This window comes from Vicia villosa, linkage group LG1 (assembly GCF_029867415.1).
Source record: "Vicia villosa cultivar HV-30 ecotype Madison, WI linkage group LG1, Vvil1.0, whole genome shotgun sequence".
Lineage (NCBI taxonomy): Eukaryota > Viridiplantae > Streptophyta > Magnoliopsida > Fabales > Fabaceae > Vicia > Vicia villosa.
The window spans coordinates 230,259,525-230,267,350 of record NC_081180.1 but is presented as its reverse complement, the minus strand read 5'-3'; positions in this window follow the sequence as shown (position 1 = coordinate 230,267,350).

The following is a 7,826-nucleotide window of genomic DNA, read 5'->3' as shown; positions in this document are numbered from 1 at the left end:
TTGTATTACAGAGATGAAACTGGATTGATAGTCTATGTTTTATGTCAATTTGGAATTTGAATAGATCCACTAACAAAATAACCACTATTTTTGAAAGCTTGGGACATTGTCATTTTATTGATGGGGAAAGCAGTCTTGTTGTAGTAACTTCCCTTAGATATATTGTTTATCCCAGGTTCGAGACATGACCGTGTAACATATATTTATGGCCTTTATCATTATGATTTTTATATATGTTACATAATCATGGCCTTTTGTTGAAGCGGTCGAGGGTAAGCAACAAAATATTTACAAATATTATTCTGGGAATTCATTGTCTCCACGGGGATTAGTGCTATTGAATATCTGTTCGACAAATCTCGCGTTCTTGAGTTTGGGTTTGAATGAGTTAAAACATTAAAGTGCAAAGAGTAAAATATGAACAGGTAAAAATACATTCTTTGGATATGAGAGAACTCTTGGGATTGAATTTCATATACTCGTCAAATACTTAAACTTATTACTCAGTCGTACTTAACCTGAATTATTTGTTAATATCATCAGGTATAACTCACACACAGGTTATGTCTAACGCAAAGTGAGAGATATCAACTATTTTGATCTCGTCGGCGATGTCTCGCGCAACTCAACCAACACGGAGGCATTAAGAGCCGATACTCACTATAAGTACTAAGCCTAAATCTATATCTAGAGTTTAGAATCTAACAAATATTCATCCAAGAACAAGATTTGAGGAGTTTATGTCTAAAGCAACTCAAATCCTAGCAAAAAGAAAAAGCAAGGATAAACATCAACATTGATTTGTAAAAGAGGTTTTATACAATACCATGAGCAATAAATATACATACAAACAAGGTATACTTTCAAAAAAAACCCTAACAAATGAAGCTTACAAAGAGAAGAATGGAGAAGAAAACCAAATCTTTCGCGGTGTCAATCACGAGCAAAGAAACTTCGACTTCTACAGCCTCCAAATGTTGTTTTCTAAGCTCTAACATTCAAAGAATGAAGGTGATGGTGATGGGATTCAAAAATACCCAACCCATACCTAAAAAAATGTGTTTTTCCCTAAATATACAATTCTTCCCATCATATTTCGCTTAGCTGTAGCAGAAGCTCGTTAAGCAAACTCTGCTGCAACTTGAAAAAAATTAAATTTTGTTTTCGCCATAACTTGAGAATCGTAACTCCGATTTGTGTCCGGTTCGAAGCATTGGAAAGCTTATTCAATTCTCTATCTAAAAATGACTAAATGGCAACCAAATCGATGATTTTTATCATCCTTATTTGAGCCTTGTTCTTTGATAAATTGATAAACATTGCAATTTTGAAGCTTAGCCTTTGGCCTTTATTACTCAATGCTCCAACCATGCATGAATACCTACAAAATAAATGGAAAACTATTAGTCGGTACATAAATGAATCACAACACGAGTATAAACAAACTAAACATATTTATGCACTAAGTTGGGAATTATTCAACGATAATACAACAAAAACACAATAAGTGCCATAACACTATATATACAAAAACACTACAAATTGGCACTTATCACCTTTACCGTTACGTTATTTTGTATGGGGCTTTATCATGCAATAAATAACATCTTACATGAATCATGGTTAAGTTAGCTCATTATCTTAAAGATGAGACAAACTCCAAGTTGGATGGTCTTGCCGGGTTGAACTAGTCCATATACTATATTGTCACAAAATAGTCAACATGACTCAAGATTAGGTCCACCTAGCCCATATCACTTTAATTACTCTCTATGGGTCTAGTGTACTATAGGGCTAATGGGTTGGGCAATGTTAATTATAAGTGGAAACATGTCATTACATGCATAAAAGTAGAGTCGTTGATGCTTTGCAATCCTAATAATGAATACCAAGCTAGATGGGCATATTTATGAACGATTAAATATGAGAACATTTGTTTCTTCCTTTTATCGTTCTTTTGCACAATAACTTGATAAATGGGATATAATAGAGTTCTAGTTTATATTATTAGTTATCAATATTGTTATTGGGCTTTTACTAGTATTTGGGTCTTTAAGCTTATTACCCATTAGAAGTATTATATATTGTAGTCTCATTGAAACATTAGGGAATCAATCAAAGAAATCAAAGTTTATCTTTTTTATCTCTATTTTATTAGTTTATTTTTAATGTCTTTCTCTTTTGTTGTTGAACCCTAATTTCATAGTTTTGATAGGCAACTTCCTATCAATTGGTGCTTATGGATTATCCTTTTCATACACCTTCATATCATCCATGGAGTATTCCTCCTACCTATCCCACAAACCCCTCTTTCACAATTCCTACCACAACCTCATTTCCATCTTTTCCATGGGAACTTTTTACCTTTGAAAACACCATATTTTGTTGTTTCATCTTCCTTGTGAACTCACCTCCCATCGACCATTTAGAAACATGCCTACCTACATAATCGAGCAAGATATCCGCAAGGAAAAATGAGAGTTATGGTGTTGTTGCATTGATATTTATATGCGAATAAATGGTAAAGTAATTCAGAGATTTTTCAAAACAATATGTTTCAAAACAATATGGTTTGTACTCCCTTGTGTTCGTAGGTTCTGTGCATGGTGGGATTGGCGAATTTGATCTCGCACCAGATATGATTCCCTTATGAGAGTGGACTTAAAGATTATTAATTTCAATGAAAATGCTTTACCATGTCTATCATAGAAGTCAGTATACCTTAACATATCCCTCCTGTGAAACCAAATCTACTAAGTTGATATTATGAGCATTGTGTTTTAAACTTTCTTCACATTCAAGCAAGCATGGTAACATCTTTTAGCCTACTCCTAATATCCTTTTATAATGCATACTCGCCCATTTTCCAAGGAATGTCTGATGGTAAAATAAAGGGTCAATATAACTCCTTCCAGGGCATTGAATGCGGAACAACCGAAGATAATATTGTAGGAAAGGGATATATACCACGAGATACCTCACGATTGTAGTTTTAGGGCACGTGCCTTCTCTAAAGGTTATTTTGATTGGGATATAACCACTTACTTCTACTTGATCCCCTGAAAGACATACCAAGGACCCTTTGATGGGATGCACTTCCTCTAAATCTAACGGTAGTCTTTTGAAATCATCCTATTGAAAGACATTAAGGAAGCTACCAAGATCGACTAAAACTTTCTTCATGTTACAATGGAAAATAAGAATGTTAATAACCATGAGATCATCCTCATAAGTTAGGACCTTGATTGCATCTTGACATGAGAAGGCGATGATAAACTAGGGGGTATTATTGACGAATTTGAAGGAGATTCTAAAATATGCAACATAACTTTGCAAGCATGTCATTTTCAAGAAGAACTTGATTCATCTTCCCTGACAAACCCCAACCGTGTTAAGAGTGTGATACTCCTCTTCATCAATTTCATATCCCTTTATTTTTATTAATTTATTTTAAAATTAGTTGATTTTTTTGGTATAAATGAGTATAATTCCTTGTAACAAATCATTTTTAAAACATTCTTCTATTTTAGTCTTATTTTGTCGGTACGTTGGATATAATTCCTTGTAACTAAAGTTTTGAAGTCTAACGCTACCATATCACTACCATATTTAAGCCCTCACTCACGTAATGTCGAGTACACTTGATTGGGCAAGAGGCATTGGACTAAGGGATCATTCAGGGGGCGGTCCAGAGGTGGTTGCCATAGTTGAGAGGATGGTCAGGGAGGCGTCCAGTGCGGCGAGCTATAGGAGGTGGAGAAGGTCGAAGGAGTTACGATTAGGCATATTCAATAGCAGTAACCTATATATGTTTTATGTTTTATATTTCGTGTTGTAATATTTTTATATTTCGCACTTTCAGAACAACATATGTACTGTATTTTGGTATTTCAGAACATTTTATGTAATTGTTATTTTCAATTCATTTTATCGGCTAAATCATATCAGGTGTAGTTAGTCTGTTTCTCCGCTTTTATCAATGTAATGATGAAGTTTTAAACAAAAATGACAGACACAGGCCAAAATTCACATGTATATATCTAAAATATTTGTTTTAGGTGGTTTCGAATGTGCATATCCGAAAATACCTCTGATATTTTAAATTCAACATTTAAATAATAAAATGTTAAAAAAAATAATTTCGGATATGCATATCTAAAACATCTTGAAAATGTGAAAATATGCGTTCGGACATGCACATACGAATACGAAGTATTTCGAGATTTTCATATATTTTCTTTTACTATGAAGGATTGGCTTAAGAGATTCCCTGTTTGATCCTTCCATTTAGCGTGAAGAAAGAAGGCACATTATCCTCCAACACACATTTCAACCTTGTTTTGACTCAATTCCATTTTCAACAAAACATTTTTAAAACATTCTCCTGTTTTAGTCTTATTTTGTCGGTACGTTGGATATGATTCCTTGTAACCAAAGTTTTGATGTTTGACGCTATCAAATCACTAACAAATTTAACCCCTCACTCACGTATATTTTGTCTTTGATGTCGTTGTCTTCCAAAGAAAAATGTTGTACATGTGAATTGTGACGACATACGTGCACTCATCATGCCATCGCCATACAACTGCTAAGGTCTAATTTGTCATGTTTCTATTTGGCATTCATTGGAATGATGATTTTGGTTGGATGATCTTGCTGATCTAAAATCATAATAATGTTCATCGAATTTGGTGGGAGGATTAAGCCGTGGAAGTGGAATATATAATTAAATTGTACTATCATGTTCAATGGCAATAAAATATAATATATTTTCAATCTTGTATTATCCTGTTAGATTATGTTGGTTGAAAATTGAAAATCACTAGAAGTTGTTTTTTAAAATAATTTTTTATTTAGAATGATAACGATATTAATTAAAGAGTTAAAGACTACTCTTTTTTAGTGTAACATATAATGTAACATATTTTTGTTGAAAACAAATTTACAATGATTTTTTTTTAAAAAAAGAGAAATTCTTTACCCATCTCCTTACTTTCTTGGTCACCCCTGATGAAATCTCCAAAATATTCCCAGTTTCGAAAATGCATTTCCGAAATCACCTTTTTTTTCAAAAAAAATGTGGTTTCGGAAATGTATTTCCGAAAACGTGTTTTTTTTTATGAAAAAAACTGATTTCGAAAATGTACATCCGAAATAATGTTTTTTTTTTCCAGAAAATGGGTGAATTCGGAAGTGCATCTCCGAATTCACCCCCCTTGGAAGAATTCGGAAATGTACTTCCGAAATAAGGTCTGGACAAAAGAAAAATAACAAACAACAACGATTCAATTTATTTAACGGTTGAAGATTACATGGATGACGTTATAGAAGATTAAAGTTACATATTGTTAAACACGGGTAGGTGAGGATGAGTCAACATTTTGATAACGTCGGCCCCCGATCTTTGAAGTTTCGCATCCAACTCGATCGGACCCTTCGAAGAAAATCGGTCGAAAGTTGTCCACAAAACCGCTAAATCTTCGTCGTTCTTGATCTCAAAAGGTGTGAACTCAATGTCTTCGTCATCGTTAAGCGATGGCGAACGGTACTCGAGCTTGACAACCTTTCGATTTTCCGGATCTTGCAATAGCGTGTTAAGCAACGTTATCAAGTCCGCAAAAGGCGTGTCGCGCGAGAAGCGGAATTGAAACGGCATCGGGTAGCCGCTGGTGAAGTAGACGAATGCTAGGTGGGGGTAGATTTGTGTCATTTGTGTTTTGTGGTGTGAAGAGTATGAGTAAGAGTGTGTTGTATTTATAGACTTATTGGAGCAATAATGACCCAACAAACTTTATCCTGCATTTAGTGGATGTTTCGGAAATGAACTTCCGAAACTGGTCTGAAAACATGTATATTTCGAAAGTTCATTTCCGGATTATGCAGAAACAGAGGCAAATTTCAAATTTTGGGCATTGCATTCTGTTTTGTGTTAACAATACTAAAAACATTCAAAATAGGCATAAAATAGGCAATGACAACATAAAACATACTTATATTATATATGTATTGAATTGGTCCGATTTTACATGGTAAACAACAATACATACAAAAAAGACACGCACCGGTCATTACAAACAAAAAACGGCCCGGTAAAAACTAAAATTTGCCGAACCAATTGGTGGCATCTAAATCTAAAATAGGTATGTTCTTTGACCGCTCTCTATTTTGCTCACGCTCTTGGCTCATCATTTCTTCAAACTCCGCCATTCTTGAAACGAAAGGATCCGGCCAAGTCTACGCCTCATTTGAATGATGTGTTGTCCATTGACAAGAAGTAACCGGTATAGGACACTCCGGTTTCAAAAAGACTTGCACGAAGTGCCGCGATCTTAGATACCCGATGCATATGATGCGGCTCGATGCGTCCAATGGCGGTCGACTATGAAGTGGAAAGAATGTCTCACATAGTCTAAATCTCGTCAATTCGACACACACCCGGTCATATGCACTTGCTATTAGATGGCCCATATCGGGGAATGACATCCACTTCGAAACCGGAGCGATACGGGTAAGTGATGGAACAAGTGAATCATAAAGTTTCTCAAAGTTTTCTTGGTTTTCACATAGTCGGTCGTAGATGTCCCGATGCGAAGTCAACTTCGAAAGAAGTTCCTGTCGAATTAAAGTGTGATTTTCTTCCCCTTTACCGAGCAAACCCGCAACGGCCCGATATCCACAATTGTCGTCGCCTCCAACATCAAATATGTTATCGATATATTTGTGCATAAAAACTAGCATCTCATCAATGTAGATAATGGGTGATTTTTTGATCGGCATTGTGCGAGGTGGCTTCGAAATACGGGCTCCTTTGTAACCACTACACTTGGACTTCGGTGTCGGTGAATCCGGGAATGATGCATCAACATGTTCAAAGTAGGAAGGAGATCGTTTTGTTGACGTGTCTTCTTGTGTATTTTGTAATTTTTCGGTGCACCTTTTGTTTTAACCGGTTGAGATGGCGGTTTCAAATCGGTGGTCTCCGAAAATGCAATTTTTCGTAATTGCTCCTTTATGTGCATTTTCATTGTGTCATCCGCTTGAGCAAACTTATCCATTATCACTTCCAACTTGTCGGAGATGGTGATTTAAGAATCATTTTCTTTCGGCGGGTCAAAATCATCAAAACGAAGCTTCTTCCAATAATCAATTACCTCATCCATGCGTATCGGTGAATTCAACTTCATTTTTTTTAGAAAGTATACAAGCACATGGAAGGCCGTATATCTTTCTAATGGTGCACCCACATTTGGAACTATCCGGACCCGTAATCTCCGTCTGCTTCGCTTCATGAAACATAAAATTCAAACCCGAACGGGATATGTTGTAAATCAATTGGGAGAATAGAATTTGGCCCTTAAACCGATGTTCCATAATCGTCTTGCTCCGACCGAACGATGTTTGAATTTCATTGTGTTGATTTTGGAACATTTGGTTCATGGTGTCCCATCCCCGACACAAATCTCCCTTGCTATCACCTAACCACCTCTTCAAGACCGCATGTGCGGATTCAACTCGGTTAGTCGTGGTGCAACCAAGATGTCTTACTCGATCCGTCCAAACACATACAACTTTTTCCTTTACTTTGTTAAGGATGGTGGATTCGACATAATGAAAAAAAGTCTTAATGGAAACGCATAAAGACCTAAAGTGTACCAATTTCTCGGTATACATCTCTTCGGAGTGTGCATCTAAAATCTCCCTCCATGCGGCCATAATCCTATCCACCACAACACAGGATTTGATAACTTTATCGTTTTCATCCGGCCTATCTTTTGTCCCAACTGCGGGCTTGAGCTTACCTCTCACGTTGCAAGTTATGTGATACC